The sequence below is a fragment of the Schistocerca cancellata genome, chromosome 4 (assembly GCF_023864275.1).
Source record: "Schistocerca cancellata isolate TAMUIC-IGC-003103 chromosome 4, iqSchCanc2.1, whole genome shotgun sequence".
In the NCBI taxonomy this organism is placed as follows: Eukaryota; Metazoa; Arthropoda; class Insecta; order Orthoptera; family Acrididae; genus Schistocerca; species Schistocerca cancellata.
In genome coordinates this window covers 262,943,338-262,962,708 of record NC_064629.1, presented here as the reverse complement: position 1 = coordinate 262,962,708, position 19,371 = coordinate 262,943,338, and positions in this window count along the sequence as shown.

Sequence of the window (19,371 nt, the reverse complement as noted above, 5' to 3'; positions counted from 1 at the left end):
TACAGATATCTTGCCTAAACCATTTTAGAATTTGTATAATCTGATGATTTTACTCGAAGATAAGACAGCATCATTTCCGAATAATCTGTGAGGGCTGTCCACATTACCTCCCAAACCGTTTATATAGATGAGATACAGCAGTGTGTGTACAACACTACTTTGGAGAATGTCAGATACCACTTTTGTTTCACTCGATGATTTATCAGTTACTCCGAACTGAGTCGTTTCTGCCAGAAAATCACGGATCCAATCTCACAATTGAGACGATACTCCGTAGCCACATTGTTTGATTAGAAGCCGCTTGTGATGAATTGGCAAAAGCTTTCTGGAAATCTAGAAAGATGGAAACAACTCTAGATACCCTGTCAATAGCGTTCTTCACTCTGTGTGAATTAAAGGCCAATTGTTTCCAAAGAGCGACATTTTCTGAATCTGAGCTAACTCTGTCAATAGATGGTTTTTCTTCGAGGTATTTCATAACGCTCAAACACAGAATGTTCCAAAATCTTGCTGCAAATTGATGGCAGTGATACTGGTCTTTAATTCAACCGGTAACTTTTATTTACAGCGGCGTCCGCTCCGATAGCTGAGTGGCCAGCGTGACGGATTGCAGTCCTACGGGCTCGGGTTCGATTACCGGCTGGGTCGCGGATTTTCTCCGCTCAGGGACTGGGTGTTGTGCTGTCTTCATCATTTCATCCCCATCAGGCGCGCAGGTCGCCCAATGTGGCGTCGAATGTAATAAGGCCTTCACCAAGGCGGCCGGACCCGTATGGGCCTCCCGGCCAATGACGCCAAACGCTCATTTCATTTCATTTAAAGCGGCGGGCCGAGATACAAGCAGCCACAGGGAAGTAACCGATTTTGTGACATTTTAAGAGTTCCTAACCAGGAGCGAACTGTATAGTTTCATCTGTGCTTTGATAGTTTAGTTTCTTGAGTTTCTGCGTGTTAATTTGATATTAAATAGACACAGTTCTCAAGTTTTCGTTTACGTCAGAAAGTGAACCGATTTTGTGACACACCAAAAGTCCTAATCAGGAGCGAATTATTTAGTCTCACCTGAGTGCTTTGCTACTTCAGTTTCTGAATCTCTGCGTATTAATCTAATTTATTGGGCGCAGTTCTTGCATTTTCGTCTGTGTCTAAGTAGTGTTCCGGAGTACGTGTCGATTGTCCTTGTTTGTCTGTATAGAGTGTAGTTTCCCGCTGTGTGTAGTATGGGTGTGGACTATCATGGCTTTGTGACACTTCGCTCTCAACTGCAGGCTGTGAGGGTTTCGGTTACACAGCTTGAGGCTCCAGTGGATGTGCATTACTGTAATGGGCCAGCCATGGGGGTCCAACGGACGTCCAGCCGCAGCACGGCCCGCACCATTGGTCAGCCCGAATACTGCTCTCAGTGATGTTGACCACTCACCCGTGGTCGAGCGGCAGGCGGTGGAAGACTTCCCAGGCGGCTGCACGTAACGCCTCCCGGGTTAGTCTGAGAAAAAAGTTCGAGGTGCTGTCTGACACTGTCCCCCAGCCAGATGCAGTCCCTTACCCTGTTTCAGAGGGAGCCTCTCAGCCTGTAAGACCTGGGCAGTCACAGAGGGTGGGATTATTGGTAGTTGGGAGGTACAATGTTAGGCGCGTTACGAAGTTCCTTAGGGACGAAGCTGCCAAGGAGGGAAAGAAAGCCAATGTGCACACCTTGGGCACTCCTTCTGCATACCAGGGGGAGACATTCCAGATGTAGAAAGGGTCCTTCCAGATGCCATGAAGAACACAAGGTGCAGCCATCTGCAGGCCATGGCTCACATCAGTACCAATGATGTCTCGCTTTGGATCGGAAGAGTTTCAAGTGGCTGACAGAAGTGGTAAAGGCTGCCAGTCTTGTTTACGAGATGAAAGCAGAGCTCACCATTTGCAGTATAGTCTACAGGACCGATTGCGGATCTGTGGTACAGAGCCGAGTGGAGGGGCTGAATCAGAGGCTCAGACAGTCCTGCCAACGTTGAGGCTGCAGATTCCTCGACTTGCGCCATATGGTGGCTGGGTTTCAGGTTCCACTGAATAGGTCAGGAGTCCACTACACACAGGGGGTGGCTACACGGGTAGTAGAGACTCTGTGGTGTGGACTAGGCAGTTCCTTAGGTTAGAGGGACTTGGGGAAACACAGAAAGGGCTTCAGTCTCAAAGGGTGCAGGTCGAACATAGGAAGAATGTAGATACAGGAACCATTAATATTACAGTTGTAAATTGCCGTAGCTGTGTTCGGGAAAGAACCAGAAGTCCAAGCGCTAATACAAAGCTCTAATGGTCATATCAGCTGGCTAAAGCTGGAGATGCGTTCAGCAGAAATTTTTGCGAAGACCCTAGCACTGTTCGAAAGTGTAGGCTAAACACAGTTGGTAGTGGCGTATTTGTTGCTGTTAGAAGTGTTTATCTTATCGCAAAATTGAAGCAGATAGTTCGTATGAGTAGTGGGACAAGCTACATTATGCACATTTTGTTAGAGCAGGTTGCCTACATCAGGGGCTGGAATGCAATCAGGGGCAACTCTATTCTTCTTGGAAACTTCCTGGCAGATTAAAACTGTGTGCCCGACCGAGACTCGAACTCGGGACCTTTGCCTTCGCGAGCAAGCGCTCTACCAACTGAGCTACCCAAGCACGACTCACGCCCCGTCCTCATAGCTTTTACTTCTGCCAGTACCTCGCCTCCTATCTTCCAAACTTTACAGAAGCTCTCCTGCGAACCTTGCAGACCTAGCACTCCTGAAAGAAAGGATATTGTGGAGACATGGCTTAGCCACAGCCTGGGGGATGTTTCCAGAATGAGATTTTCACTCTGCAGTGGAGTGTGCGCTGATATGAAACTTCTGTTGTACAAAGTTGGGCTCGTTTCCCCTTGGCACAAAGGCGTTACTGTCTCTGGCCCCGACCTGCTTGCTTGCTTTCTTGCTTTCTTTCTTTCTACACCCTTCTCCAGACACTGGGGTTACAAAATTCAAATGGCTCTGAGCACTATGGGGCTTAACTTCTGAGGTCATCAGTTGCCTAGAACTTAGAACTACTTAAACCTAACTAACCTAAGGACAACACACACATCCATGCCCGAGGCAGGATTCGAACCTGCGACCATAGCGGTCGCGCGGTTCCAGACTGCAGCGTCTAGAACCGCTCGTCCACTCTGGCCGGCACTGGGGTTACAAGAAGACAAGTATTTCCACATGGTTTGCCAGAATATTATACCAATTACGAGATACTTCTCGATGTCAAGCACATAGCAATATCGCTTGCATTGCAGTATCGCTTGCACAGTGTAATTCCGAAGATATAGACTCGAAATTATTTCTCTAGAAACTCGAAACTTCAGTGAGGTGGAGAATGCTGTAAACCTCTGAATAACTGGAAACTTGTCCCATCTGCGAAGACCTTTACCTGAAAACTCGAAAAACATAGGCGAAAGTCATCGTTCCACTCACGAATACAAATGTCGGTGATTCCAGATCACTTAATTTACAAAGTCAACTAAGGTGTTTCTCATTTCTGGAGAACCCGCAAACATGTCTTCCAACTGTCTTTCATCTGCTAGATTCACACCCCACAATCAATCTTCCCTCAACTAAATAAAGGCGGGAAATGTGAAGAAACATTCACCCGGACAATTTACATGGGAGGGAATAATGACCCAGCGCAAACACAATGTCCATATTGAATCTACTCAAATTTCCACGTGATCACGAAAGCTAGCCAACACATACTAAGTGATAATTAGCTATACGGCCCACAGGAGGGGGGGGGGGGCGTCTAGAGGACGACACGGTTAAGTCAGCTACACTCCTGCATCCCAACAGGCCTTTCTATTCGGATGGCTCCTTCCGTTAACAGGAAACGTGAATAATTCCCACTATACGCCACCGCCGGCGAGCCACGCACCCCTAGACAGAATCTTCCTGTGAAACTGACCACATACACATTTGATCGCTATACTTACAATTAAATGTTAAAATTGCGGTCTCAGTTGAATGACATTCGACAATGAGCGAATTAATGGAAATACACCCTACTGACGGCTGTTGCCCTGGAAATAGAAATATCTGTACCATTCTTGTGACTTGACATACTCTTCCCTTTGCTATCACAGTATTCCACGTCAAATCCATAACTTCCTTATGACTGGACAGTCATTTCCTATTCAGGCAAGCGCACGCGCAGGCGCACGTGTATTTTATAAGCCTGATGCTCGTGGCGAACCTATCACACACACCCTACTAATAAGTATCATGCTTGGCCAATAATTGATTGCTGGCAATACGAAAATCAGTGATGGGTTGACGTGTCTCGTAAGTTTTTCTTGCGAGTGGAACCACTGTGTCTTAGAGAGGCATAATCGTCTTAGAGACCACCAGATGTTAAAAAGACGACCATATTACTGTCACAAGCGGTCTTGGTTCTACAGGCGCACACATATATTAATGTTAAAAGTTATATTGGTTTTATAAAGCGAGGTATGGCATTACCTCCGAATGAAGTGGTTTTTCCAGACAAATACCGCGACACTGAACATAGATGGTGATCGCTAGAGTGTATAAAATATCAGACCAACATCTCCGACAGGGTAACCTGGAAATAAAATTACCAAATTTAGAACGTGATTTGGCTACGGAACGTGATATGAAACCGGTATTTGCAACTCTCTGATGACGCCACAAGATATATTCTCCAGTATTTGTAATACCTTTTGTCTAGATGCCACGTCAGAGATTCGGTGATATATCCACTGAGTTATGGGTGATGGTTGGTTGAGGAGCAGCTCAAACAGTAGATGGTGTTCTGATCGAAGTCTTAAGTAATGTACACTAGCTTTCCAGATCTCCAGTTTCACGCTCTCCGATAGAAACCCTCTCTGAGATTTGGAATCAAGTCCTTCCATTCAATCACATACCTGCATCAGATCCTATGGAGAAGTTCTTTAATTGATTACAGACGCTAATGAATCATATTTCTGGCAGTCTCATATCTCGAAACGAGTCGCCTTTTTCGAACCTATCTCCTATAGTAAAATTTCAAATAGTCCCTATGCCTCTTGCAACTGCTGCCATTTCTGCAGCTATGTGCATTTGATCGTTCCAATTTAAGTAGGAACTAACAGAAGTCGAGAGAATTGTACCTACCACCTTCTGCAACACAGTATAGAAACAGGGTAAGCTGAGTTACTGCGACAGGACAGTGTTTTGACCATTCGATGGAAACGGGAACATGTTGTTGTAGCTCCGCCAACAGTGTACGATGTGTAAGGTCAGCATCCAATGAAGCCTACTGATGCAACAAGAGATAGTATAAAAGACAGTACATGCAATGGGAGAAGGCTGAGGATTTTGCTACTGCATTGTGGTGGGTCCCCAAACTACATAAAAGTACTATGGTCCAAAGCAGATCCACGTCCCTCAGGGTTAATTCACGTCTATCACCGAAAAATGCTATCATCGTCATTCTGTACCATCCAACAGAGAGAAATTACCTCCAATAACTTCAGCTGATAGAGAATTCGATAAGATTTTTTACGACTTCCCTCCCCTCCAACGTATCGAAAACAAATACCGTCTGCGTGCCAGCATTGAGAACATGTGATTAAATATACAGGTATCGATCCATTGCACTGACCAGTGAAAAGTTGCATCACCTGTGCTGTGGGAGAATGACTGTATCCCACAAACTATACTGTAAGTCGCAAGAGACGCTCCCTGTGATGCTGTGTCATTGTTTGAAACATTTTTTTTTCTGCTGTAACATGCTTTGTACACTGCCATACATTTTGTTTTTTCCACCGTGAGTTCGAGGTCTGTGTCAGGTTCTAAACTAATACTAACACGTTCTGATCCACTGCTTCTCACAGGAAACTAGACGTCACACAGTAGAAGTCATATTGTTACCGCTGCCACCATAACACATCACACACACTGGATGATTTTAAATAAAAGGCAGTTACAACGTAAGGAAACGAAGAGTTTCGCGGCGTTGTGGAGAGTTTCCAAACTGCTGTCCGAAGGTGAGTGACGACCTCCACATTTAAACTCATCTCTCACAGTGATGGAACAGCTGATGGCTCTGCATTCAGTTTCGACTGATTCCTCATATTGCAGTCATTTACACGATCACTGTTTCGGTGCTATCCGCCCCAGAAAGTATAGCCCAGCCGCCAAAACACACTCTCCAACTCAAACAATCGATGTCAGTCAATCATTATGTGGTAACCAACAGCATACCAGTGGGCGGATGGGATGGCAGAGACACCGTGGATGTACTGTAATAATAAGCATCACAGATGATCGTGCGAACAATTTTAGCAATTTTACAGTAAACACATACATCATTGAAGTGTATCAGACAGCGCTCTACATATTTCTAGCATCTCAAGCATAGCGCATAATTTAAAATCTATTTTTATGCAGATGGGAGTCACAGAGCAATCTTGCAGTCTTAGGATAAAATAAGAGACGACTTCTGCATTTCGTACTGCTCCTCCAGTACTAGTGTTGCTGAGCGGTTCCTACAGGGAGCCCATGGCTTCCAGTTTTCCGCCATGAAGACGTTTGTCATGCATTTCTGTCGGCGCCGTACCGTTTGTCCAGAACCAGCACTTTACCTTAATGACGATCCACTCACTGTAGTGGAGACATATCGATTCTTAGGCCTGGTTTTCAACGCTCGTTTGACTTGGCTTCCTCGTCTTCGTCAGCTTAAATGGAAGTGTTGGCAGCACCTGAATGCCCTCCGCTGCCAGAGCAACACTAACTAGGGTGCAGATCGCTCCACACTGCTGCAGCTCTACAGAGCCCTTTTTCAATCCCGCCTTGACTATGGGAGTCTGAGTCTGATTTACGGTTGGGCGGCGCCCTCAGCATTGCGTTTGCTTTACCCATTGCACCATTGCGGAGTTCGACTAGCGACAGGAGCTTTTAGGTAGAATCCAATGACAAGCGTACTGCTGGAGGCTGGAGTCCCTCCACTGAAGATCAGACATGCACAACTGCTCACCAGTTACGTTGCACACATTCATAGCTCTCCTGGACATCATAATTACTGTCTTCTTTTCTTAACCACAGCGGCTCACCTCCCACATAGGCGGCCCAGGTCAGGGCTAACGATTGCGGTTGGCTTGCAATCGCTTCTGTCTGAACTTAGTCCTTCCCTTCACCACCTCTCCTTGAGGTCCATTCACGTACACGTCCATGGCGTAGCTGTAGGTCGAAGCTTCGCCTGAACCTTTTGTGTGACCCTAAGGACTCAATTAACCCTGTGGCTCTCTGCTGTCAGATTCTGTTCATGTTCTGGGGCTCTGAAGTAGTTTACACAGATGGTTCGATGGCTGATGGTAATTTTGGCTTCGCCTTTGTCAACAGAGGCCATATTGAACAGCATTCCTTGCCCGATGGCTGCAGTGTTTTCACTGCATAACTGGCAGCTATATCTCGTGCTCCTGAGCACTTCTGCTCATGCTCTGACGAGTCACTTCTCCTGTGTACTGACTCTTTGAACAGCCTTCAAGCCATCGAACAGTGCTTCCCTCGCCATCCTTTGGTGGCGTCCATCCAGGAGTCCACCTATGCCCCGGACCGGTCCCGTCATTCAGTGGTGTTTGTGTGGACCCCAGGACATATTGGCATCCCAGGCAACGAACTTGCCGACAGGCTGGCCAAACAAGCTACACGGAAACGCCTCTGGAGATGAGCATCTCTGAACCTGACCTGCGTTGTGACTTACGCCGCAGGATTTTACAGGTTTGGGAGATGGAATGGCACAACAGTACGCACAACAAACCGTGTGTCATTAAAGTGACTACGAATGTGTGGAAGTCTTCCATGCGGGCCTCTCACAGGGAATCAGTTGTCCTCTGCCGGCTCCGCATTGGCCACGCTTGGGCGACCCACGGTTACCTCTTTCGCCGTGAAGACCCGCCACAGTATCGATGCGGCACCCGGTTGACAGTGGCCCATATTCTGGTGCACTATCCCACTTTGACTGCCCAGCGACGAAATCTTGGGTTGCCAGACTCGTTGCCGCTCATTTTATCTGACAACGCCTCATTGGATGATTTAATTTTAAGTTTTATTCGTGAGGGTGGGTTTTATCATTTAATCTAAGTTTTAGCTCATGTCCTTTGTCCCTCTGTGTCCTCCATCATATTGCTTTTAGGGTGGAGGTTTTAATGTGTTGTCGAGTGGCTGGCTTTTCTTTTTTATTCTCGTGGTCGGCCAGTCACTGTACTCAGCTTTCTTGTTTTACTCTCTTCTGTTTCTAGCGTCTCTCTGTTGTTTTCTTGTCCTCTTTTGTTCCTTTTAGAGTTCGTTACAATTACTTTGTTCTTGTGGTTTTTCCTTTCTTTCCGTCTGTTTTATTCTCACACTTGTGGCATTGTTTTATTAGGAACAAGGGACCAATGACCTCATAGTTCGGTCCCTTCCCCCCTCTTTTAAACAAAGAAACAAACCAACCAACCAATTTCTTTACTCTGTATTACATCGTTTGAAGGTTCGTTATGTTCACATAGGGCGCTTGCTTTTAACATTGTTTTCTACCATAGGGCACAAACACAAAGAATATTTCGCTACAGTGGAATAAAAATCGAAAACTGACGATTAAGTAAAGTGCATCTTGTGAAGAGCCGTCTGATGATGAACTTGTCAGTTCGAAACCGGTTACAGCGCTATTTACTTAAATAAATAACTTTATTAATAGTGGCTGGTTACTGTCTTCTTTGTAAGAATCACCCTACACTGAAAGATTGTCTGTGTAATTCCGTGTGAAGTGTGTTTCATGACAGTATTCCTTGCGCGGTTGGAATAAAAGAAAGGCAATTGGTGTAATTACTTCTCACAGGACCTGCATCTTTCCAAACAGCAGAGAATGATGAGCAAGAGAATTCCAAGCCCCGCAAACTGATTTTTTCTAAAAAAACAATATACCCTTGAATTTCCCTTCGTGAGATCCTTCCTCTCCACCACAGAGCTGCCAATTTACAGGCAGAGGAGGAAGAAGGGTGGGGGCGGGGATGGGGTGACGGGGGTGGTGATTGATTTCCTGAAAAATTCTTTAAATAAATAAATTATATTCCACACACTGCTTTGAATCCCCTATGTTGTTTAAATAAACAATATTACACACATTGTCTAAATTGTTTAAACAATATTCCATACACAGCAATAGGTTTCCCGACAAATCCTTTAAGCAAATAAATGAACTGTATTCCATACACTGCCATAAATAACTGAACAATATTCTGTTCATTGTCTAAATTGTTTAAACAATATTCTATACACTATAATCGAATTCCCTCCAAATGACCGATCAACAGTCTTTTTCCCACCAATTTCTGGGAGGGTGTGGGGTTTACCAGAGGTGGAGAGGTTAATTAATTGATCACTTTAAATAAGTAGTCAATCAACTTGATAAGAGTGAGGAGGGCTATTCAATAACTCAGACCTGAAAGTATACCTGTAGCAGCGAGGGGGAAGGTTTCCTGAGGGGGGATGGGAGTGGGGAAACAATAGGTTAAGTACCTGTCAAACAAAAGGAAGGATCCTTTTAGCAGAACAATAGGTTAAGGACCTGTCAATCAAAGGAGAACGATAGGTTTGCTCTTCAGTGCATACCTGCCCCTGAGGTAGGCAACCCACACTAACAAAATGTGCCACAACATAGCATGTCCCACCACTCCTGTGGCCTAGTATGGGGAGAAGTCATTCGTAGCAATTGGAATGAAATAATAATTGGATAATTTTACTGACCTCCCAATTCAGATGATATAATTGCTGTAAGGTTCAAAGAAAACTTGAGTTCAATCTCAAACTCATACTCAACTCATAAAATTATAGTTGATGGTGACTTTAAATTACCCTCAATATGTAGGCGAAAATACATCTTTAATCCGGAGGTATGCACAAAACATCATCCAAAATGGTGCTAAACGCATTCTCTGAAAATTCTTTCAAACCTTTAGTTCATGAGCCCACGCAAATAGTAAATGATAGTGAAAACACTCTTGACCTCTTAGCAACAATAAATGCTGAGATAACGAACATCAAAAGTGATATAGGGATTAGTGAACACAGGGTTGTCGTAGCGAGATTGAATATTGTAACCCCGAAACTCTTCAAAAATAAACGAAAAATATTAATGTTGAAAAAAGCAGATAAAAATTCACTTGATGCATTCCTGAGGGAAAATCTCCACACCTTTGAAATTAACAACGTAAGTGTAGACAAGATGTGGCTTGAATTCAAGGAAATACTGTCGACAGCAATTGAGAAATTTACCAAATAAATTAACAAACTACGGAGTTGATCCCTTTTGGTATACAAAACGGGTCAGAACACTGCTGCAGAAACAACGAAAAAAAAATGGTTCAAATGGCTCTGAGCACTATGGGACTTAATATCTGAGGTCATCAGTTCCCTAGAACTTAGAACTACTTAAACGTAACTAACCTAAGGACATCACACACATCCATGCCTGAGGCAGGATTCGAACCTGCGACCGTAGCGGTCGCGCGGTTCCAGACTGAAGCGCCTAGAACCGCTCAGCCACACCGGCCTGCAAACAACGAAAAAACCGTGTCAAATTTAAACGGATGTAAAATCTCCAAGACTGGCGATCTTTAACAGAACCTTGAAATTTATTGCCGATTTCAATGCGAGATGCTTATAAAAATTTCCACAACGAAACTTTATGTCGAAAACTAGCAGTAAATTCAAAGAGATTCTGGTCGTATGTAAAGTATGCTAGCGGCAAAAACACAATCGATGCCTTCTCTGCGCGATAGCAATGGAAGTACTATCGACGACAGTGCTGCGAAAGCAATTTGCTAAACACAGCCTTTCGAAATTCCTTCACCAAACACGACGAAGTAAATATTCCAGAATTCGAATCAAGAACAGCTGCCAACATGAGTAACTTAGAATTAGATAACCTCGGAATAGTGAAGCAACTTAAATCACTTAATAAAAGCAAGTCTTCTGCTCCAGACCGTATACCAATTAGGTTACTTTGCGTTTGCTGATGCAATAGCTCCATAGTTAACAATCATATCGAACCGCTCGCTAGACGAAAGACGCATACCCAGAGATTGGAAAGTTGCACAGGTCACACCAAGATTCAAGAAAGGTGGTAGAAGTAATCTACCAAATTACTGGCCCATATCATTAACTTCGATATGCAGAAGGATTCTGGAACATACAAGGAAGAGTCAAGGAAACTGGTATACATGTGTAATATCGTGTAGGGCCCCGCGAGCACGCAGAAGCTCCGCAGTACGACGTGTCATGGACTCGACTAATGTCTGAAGCAGTGCTGGAGGGAACTGACACCATGAATCCTGCAGAGCTGTCCATAAATCCGTAAGAGTACGACGAGGTGGAGATATCTTCTGAGCAGCACGTTGCATGTCATCCCAGATATTCTCAATAATGTTCATGTCTGGGGAGTTTGGCAGCCAGCGGAAGTGTTTAAACTCAGAAGAGAGTTCCTGGAGCCACTCTGTAGCAATTCTGGACATGTGGGTTGTCGCACTGTCCTTCTGGAATTTCCCAGGTCCGTCGGAAGGCACAATAGACACGAATGGATGTACGTGATCAGACAGGATGCTTATGTACGTGTTATCTGTCAGAGATATCTAGCCGTATCAGAAATTCCATATCACTCCAGCTGCACACGCCCCACACCATTACAAAGTCTCCACCAGCTTCAACAGTCCCGGATTGCCGGCCGCGGTGGCCGAGCGGTTCTAGGCGCTTCAGTCCGGAACCGCGCGACTGCTACGGTCACAGGTTCGAATCCTGCCTCGGGCATGGATGTGTGTGATGTCTTTAGGTTAGTTAGGTTTAAGTAGTTCTAAGTTCTAGGGGACTGATGACCTCAGATGTTAAGTCCCATAGTGGTCAGAGCCATTTTGAACCATTTAGTCCCGGATTCATGAGGTTGTCTCCATATCCAAACACATCCATCCGCTCGATACAATTTGAAATGAGACTCGTCCGACCAGTCATCAACAGTCCAATATCGGTGTTGACGGACCCAGGCAAGGCGTAAAGCTTTGTGTCGTGCAGTCATCAAGGGCAAACGAGTGGGCCTTCGGCTCCGAAAGCTCATATCGATGATGTTTCGTTGAATGGTTCGCACGCTGACACTTGTTGATGGTGCAGCACTGAATTCTGCTGCAATTTGCAGCAGGGTGGCACATCTGTCACGTTGAACAATTTTCTTCAGTCGTCGTTCTTGCAGGATCTTTTTCCGGCCGCAGCTATGTCGGAGATTACATGTTTTACCGGTTTCCTGATATTCACGGTACACTCGTGAAGTGGTCGTACGGGAAAATCCCCACTTCATCGCTACATCGGACATACTGTGTCCCATCGTTCGTGCACCGACTATAACACCACGGTCAAACTTGCTGAAATCTTGGTAACCTGCCATTGTAGCAGTGGTAACCGATTTAACAATTGCGCCAGACCCTTGTCGTTTTACGTCCCCTTAGAAAAATTTATACACGACTGTGCTTAAACTGACACACAATATTTTTAGCGCAACGCAATCTGACTTTCAAAAATCCCTACAAAAGAATGGCCCTGACTAACATTAATCTATACCTTTCACAAATCACTTATCTCACCAAAAATCTCCGTTACTCGAACTACTGCAATACAACGAGCGCCACTACTGCCAGCTAAATAAAAGATTCAAACTACGAAAGGCACTAACTACTGATAGGCATAGTTAGCAAATGAAACATTTTAATAGAGAGCAAACAATGTATTTACCTTAATAGTGTTGAAAAAGCATAATGTACATAGCAGTTAATAATATCCATTCTGTACTCAAAAATCCGCCATCTCATTTCCCACATCCACCACTGCTGGCGGCTCACCTCCAACTGCGCAACGCTACGCGCTGCTCACATCCAGCTGCCGCTGCCCAACACTAAAATGGCAGACAACAATGCAAACTAGCCACAGACTGCACACAGCACAGCCAGTGATTTTCATACAGAGCTCCACGTGGCGTTACCAATAAGAAAACCTAAACAGCCTACTTACAGTTTAATACAGGCGTTGCCGACCGTAGCACCGTATTCTGCCTATTTACATCTCTCTCTGTTTGAATACGCATGTCTATACCAGTTTCTTTAGCGTTTGTGTATATTGTGTTCGAAACTTATGAATTACCTTGAAGAGAACGGTCTGTTGACACACAGTCAACATGAATTTAGGAAATATCGTTCTTGTGAAACACAACTATCTCTTTACACACACGAAGTGTTGAGTACTATTGACAAGGGATTTCAAATTCCGTATTTCTATATTTCCAAACAGCTTTTGACATCGTATGACACAAGCGGCTTGTAGTGAAACCGCGTGCTTACGGAATATCGTTTCAGTTATGTGACTGGATTCGTGATTGCCTGTCAGAGAGGTCACAGTTTTAGTAACTGAGTAAAACAGAAGTGATTTCTGGCGTTCCCCAAGGTAGTGTTATAAGCCATCTGCTGTTCCTTATCTTTATAAACGTTTTAGGAGACAATCTGAGCAGCCGTCTTAGGGTGTTTGCAGATGATGCTATCGTTTGTCGCCTAGTAAGCTCATCAGAAGATAAAAAAAAAAAATCACAGAACGATTTAGAAAAGATTTCTGAATGGTGCGAAAATTGGCAATTGACGCTAGATAATGAAAAGTGTGATGTCATCCCCATGAGTGCTAAAAGGAATCGGTTAAACTTCGGTTACACGATAAATCAGTGAAATCTGAAGGCCTTAAATTTAGCTACTCTTGCCAGTCCTCTTTTGGAGTGCTGCTGCGCGGTCTGGGATCCTTACCAGATATGATTTACCATATAGGATTAACGGAGTAAACAGAGACTTCAACTAAGAGCATAACGTTTTGCATTATCGGGAAATAGGGGAGAGAGCGTCACGGGTATGGTACAGTATTTGGGCTGTATACCAATAAAAGAAAGGAATTTTCGTTGTGGTGGAATCCTCAAATGTAGTTTCAATCACCAACTTTCTCCTCCGAATGCGAAAATATTTTCTTAACACTATCTTACACAGGGAGAAACGGTCGTCATAATAAAATATGGGAAATCAGAGCTCGCACGGAAAGATATAGGTGTTAGTTTTTCCGCTCGCTGTTCGAGAGTGGAATAATAGAGAATTGTTGTGAAGGTGGGTCGATGAACCCTCTGCCAGGCACTTAAGTGTGATCTGCCGAGTATCCATGCAGATGTAGATAAATGTACTTAATTGCGAATTGGTGTGACGTGTGCAAGTTCGTGTTTGTGTTGTCTTCATCATCATTCATGCAAGTGGCAAGACTGGACTGAGAAAAGTTGGGAATTTGTACGGGCGCTGATAACCGCGCAGTTGAGCGCCCCACAATCCATACGTCATCATCATCATCAGTGTGCAAGTTTCCAGTCTTTAGGTAGAGATCTTTTGTCGAGCAATCGATTGTATATGTTTGTCGAATATCGAGCTATTCATCAGCATACTCCCAAAGGAACCTAATTGGTATACAATCTATTTGGCAGACTTGGCTTTATGAAGTGATTTAAGATGCTTTGCTACACCGAGGTTATCTACTTTTAAGGAACAAGTTGGCAGGTGTTCTCGATTCAAAGTCTGGGATATTTACTGCATCTTCTTTGGTGAAGCAATTTCGGAAAACCGCCTATAGTAACTCCGCTTTAGTAGCGCTGTCATCGGTGATATTACCACTGCTAGCGTCAAATATTTTGACCATGTCTTGCCACTGATGTACTGTGCGTACGACGAGAATCTCTTAGGATTTTCTACCTGATTTCAGTAAAGTGTTTCATTGTGGAAACTATTAACACCATCTCGCAATGAACTCCGCAACAAATTTTAAGCTTCTGTAAGACATCACCACTCTTGAAGATTTTGCTCTTTTAAATAGATATATTTGGATTTACCTTTTATGGAGTTTGATGTTACGGTATTAAGTCCCTCTACAACGACCTTGGGGTCATTAACCTCGTATTCGTCATGACGCTTCCCATTTGCATAAGGTTATTCGTTACTAAGATCTAAAGTATGTTGTCACAACCATTTACACGTCGAGTGGGCTCCTGAACTAAGTGTTCAAAATAGTTTTCGGAGAAAGCATTCAGTGACATTTCGGACGATTTATGCTTACCAATGACTGTTTAGATAAAACAGTAATTTTGGCGTTCGTGCGATAGTTTGAGAAGACTGTCAGTATGATCTTCTTCAATAAAGCAGTTCTGGAAAAAGGAATTCAGTACTTCGAAAGGACTTTGACGTGCTCGTGTCTTGCATTCAGCGTGTATCGTGACTTGCCAGCCAAGGAGAGTTCTCCATGCTACAAGCATCCAATGGCTATGGTTCTGCACACAAGCTAATCTCGGCACTATCTGACATACGGTGAGCAGAGTCACACACGCTGATTTGGAACAGCAGTTCTACATTAACATAACTACTCACACTTATCTGCCTGGCAGAGGATTCAGCGAACCACTTAGACTGTATCTCTACTGTTCTACTCTCGACTAGCACGTGGGAAAATAGAACGCACATCTTCCTGTGCAGGCTCTAATCTCTCTCACTTTATTAACGTGGTCATTTGACCCTATGTAGGTAGAAGACAAGAAAATTTCGCATACGTAGGGGAAAGGTAGTGAAAAGATGTCGCCGCAATGACAAACGCGTTTGTTTTAATCATTGCCATCTCAACTCACCACATGTCACACTGTCCCTCCAATTTCATGATAATACAAAGCGAACTGACCTTCTCTTAAATTTCTCGACGTTTTTCTTCAACCGTATCTGGTAAGGACCGCATATCGCGCAGTAATATTTCTGAAGAGGAAGGACAAGTATAGTGTAGTCACTTTCTTTAGCAGACTTGTTGCATGTTCTGTTCTTAAAACGCAGTCTGGGTTTGTCATTCCGATAACATTTTCTGTGGGATGATTCCAATTAAAGTTGTTCGTAAATGTAATACCTAGATATTTAGTGAGAGATATCTAGGGATTACAGTCAAATAGGTATTTAGTCCCACATGAACCATGGACCTTGTCGTGATGGGGTGGCTTGCGTGCCTCAACCATATGGATAGCCGTACTGTATGTGCAACCGCAACAGAGGGCTATCTGTTGAGAGGCCAACTAACTTGTGGGTCCTGAAGAGCGGTAACAACCTACTCAACCGTTTTAGGGGAAACAGTCAGGATGATTGACTACACTGGCCTTGTAGCACACCCAACATTGCCTTGTTATGCTAGTACTGCGAACGATTAAAAGCAAGGGGAAACTACATCCGTTATTTTTTCTGATGGCATGCAGCTCCACTGTACAGTTAAATGATGATAATGGCAACCTCTTGGGTAAAATGTACCTGAAGTAAAATAGTCCACCATTCGCATTTTTGGGCGGGAACTACTCAGGTATATGTCATCGGGGAAAACAAAATTGGCGTTCTACGGGTAAGAGCATGGAATGTTAGATCCGTTAATCGGAGGGTAGATTAGAAAATTTAAAAAGGAAAATGGATAGATTGAATTTAAATATAGTGGGAATTAGATAAATTCGGTGGCAGGACTTCTGGTCAGAAGTATAAGGGTAATGCAGGAGTAGGTCTAACAATCAATAAGAAATTTGGAATGCAGGTAAGCTACTATGAACAGCATATTGAACGTATGTATTATCGTAGTCAAAATAGACACGAAGCAAACACCCACCACAGTAGTAAAAGTTTATATGCCACCTAGATCCTTAGATGATGAAGAGATTGAAGAACTGTGTGATGAGATAAAAGAAATTGTGCAAATAGTTCAGGGAGACGAAAATTTGTGACTTGGTGGGGGGGTGGGGGGCGGGGGGGCGGGGTGGAATTCGATAGTAGGAAAAGGAAGAAAATGAAAAATTGCAGGTGAATATCGACCGGCGAAAAGTGTAGAAAAGAAAGCCGCGTGGTAGAATTTTGATCAGAGCATATTTCACCGTCGCTGACAATTGGTTTAAGAATCATGACAGAAGGTTGTATACGAGAAAGCGGCCTGGAGACAGTGGAAGGTTTCAGATTGATTATATAATGTTAAGACAGTGATTTCGAAACCAGGTTTCAAACTGTAAGATATTTCCAGAGGCAGATATGGGCTCTGACCACAACTTGTTAGCTATGAACCGCAGATTAAAAGTTATGAAATGCAAAAAAGGGAGGAAATTAAGAAGACAGGATTTAGATAAGTTGAAAGAAGCAGAGGTTGCTGAGAGTTTGAGGGACCATTAGATAAACATGGACTAAAACTGGGGAAAGGGAGACAGTATAAGATAAATGAGTAGCTTGGAGGCAGCAGAGCATCAAATACGTGAAAAGACGAGGCCTGGCAGAAACCTTAGGATATCACAGCAAAATATAACCTGCAGCAAATGAAGCAGGCAAAGAAGGGAAAGCTGAAACATGGGAGAAGTATATTGAGGGGTTATCCAAGGGTAATGAATTTGAACGCAGTATTATACAAAGGAGAGAGTACGTAGATGAACTTGAGATGGGAGATATGATAATGCGAATTTGAGAGAACACTGAATGACCTAAGCTGAAATAAGGTCCCTGGAGTAGACGACAATCCATCGGAACTAGTGATCTCCTTGGGAGAGCCAGCCACGACAAAATGTATGACAGTCGAAATGCTGCCATTTCAAGAAGAATGTAATAATTCACATTCCAAGGAGACCAGGTGCTCACAAGTGTGAATATTGCCGAACTATCAGTTTTATAAGTCACAGCTGCAAAACGGATTCTTCGCAGAAGAAACCGACCTCGGGCAAGGTCAGTTAGGGTCCCGGAGAAATTTAGGAACATACCAGGTAATAATGACCCTACGACCATACTTAGAAGATAGGTTAAGGGAAGGTAATCCGCAGTTCATACCACTTGTAGATTTACAGAAAGCCTTAAACTATGTTGCTGTAATAAACTCTCTGGAATTTTGAAAGTAGCAGTGGTAAAATACAGATAGCGAAAGGTTATATGTAACTTGCACAGAAACCACACGGCAGTAATAAGAGCCGAAAGATATGAAAGGGAAGCGGTGGACGAGAAGAGAATGAGCCAGGGTTGTGGCGTATCCCCGATGTCATTCAACCTGTACTTTGAACAAGCAGTAACGGAAACTAAAGAAACATTTGGAAAAGGAATTAAAGCACAGGAAGAAGAAATAAAACCTTAGAGGTTTGCCGACGACATAATAATTCTGTCAGAGACGACAAAGGACTTGGAAGAACAGTTGAACGGAATGGACAGTGTCGTGAAAGGAGGATATAAAAAAAATGGGTCAAATGGCTCTGAGCACTATGGGACTCAACTGCTGTGGTCATAAGTCCCCTAGAACTTAGAACTACTTAAACCTAACTAACCTAAGGACAGCACACAACACCGAGCCATCACGAGGCAGAGAAAATCCCTGACCCCGCCGGGAATCGAACCCGGGAACCCGGGCGTGGGAGGATATAAGATCACCATCAACAAAAGCAATAAAGGGTAAGTAATGGAATGTAGTCGAATCAAAGCAGACGATGCAGAGGGAATTAGATGAGGAAACGAGACACCAATAGTAGTATATACGTTTCGCTATGTAGGCAGCAAAACAATTGATGATGGTCGAAGTAGAGATGATAAAAAATAGTAGACTGGCAATGACAAGAAAAGCGTTTCTAAGGAAGAGCAATTTAACATCCAATATACACTTAAGGGTTAAGAAGGCTTTTCTGAAGGTATTGGTCTGGCGTGTAGTCACGTATGGATGTGAAACATGGACAAAAAACTGTATATACAAGAAGAGAATGTGGTGCGACAGAAGAACGCTAAAGATTAGATGGGGAGATCATGTAACTATTCTGGACGTACTGAATAGCATTGGGGAGAAAATTTGTGGCACACCTTGATTAAAAGAAGGGATCATTTGGTAGGACACATTCTGCCACATCAAGGGATCACGAATTCAGTACTGGAGGGATCAATATAGTAAGCAAGTTAAAAACTATGTAGGTAGCTATACTTATTCGGAGATGGAGGCTTGCACAGAATAGAGAAGCGCGAAGAACTGCGTCAAAGCAGTCTTTGAACTGAAGACGACAACAAAAACATCATTTATAGAACTGATGGCCTTACAAGCAGCTGGTTTGAATCATACTTAAGAAACAGAACGCAAAAAGTTGTGCTGTATAATCCAAACAATGAGCACTTGTTAATGTAATGTGGCACTAAGATTATAAATTTTAAACGGCGATAGAATAACTTACAATCTGTTCTTGTGTGCAGAATGCTGAGGTTCGTCATAAATATATAATT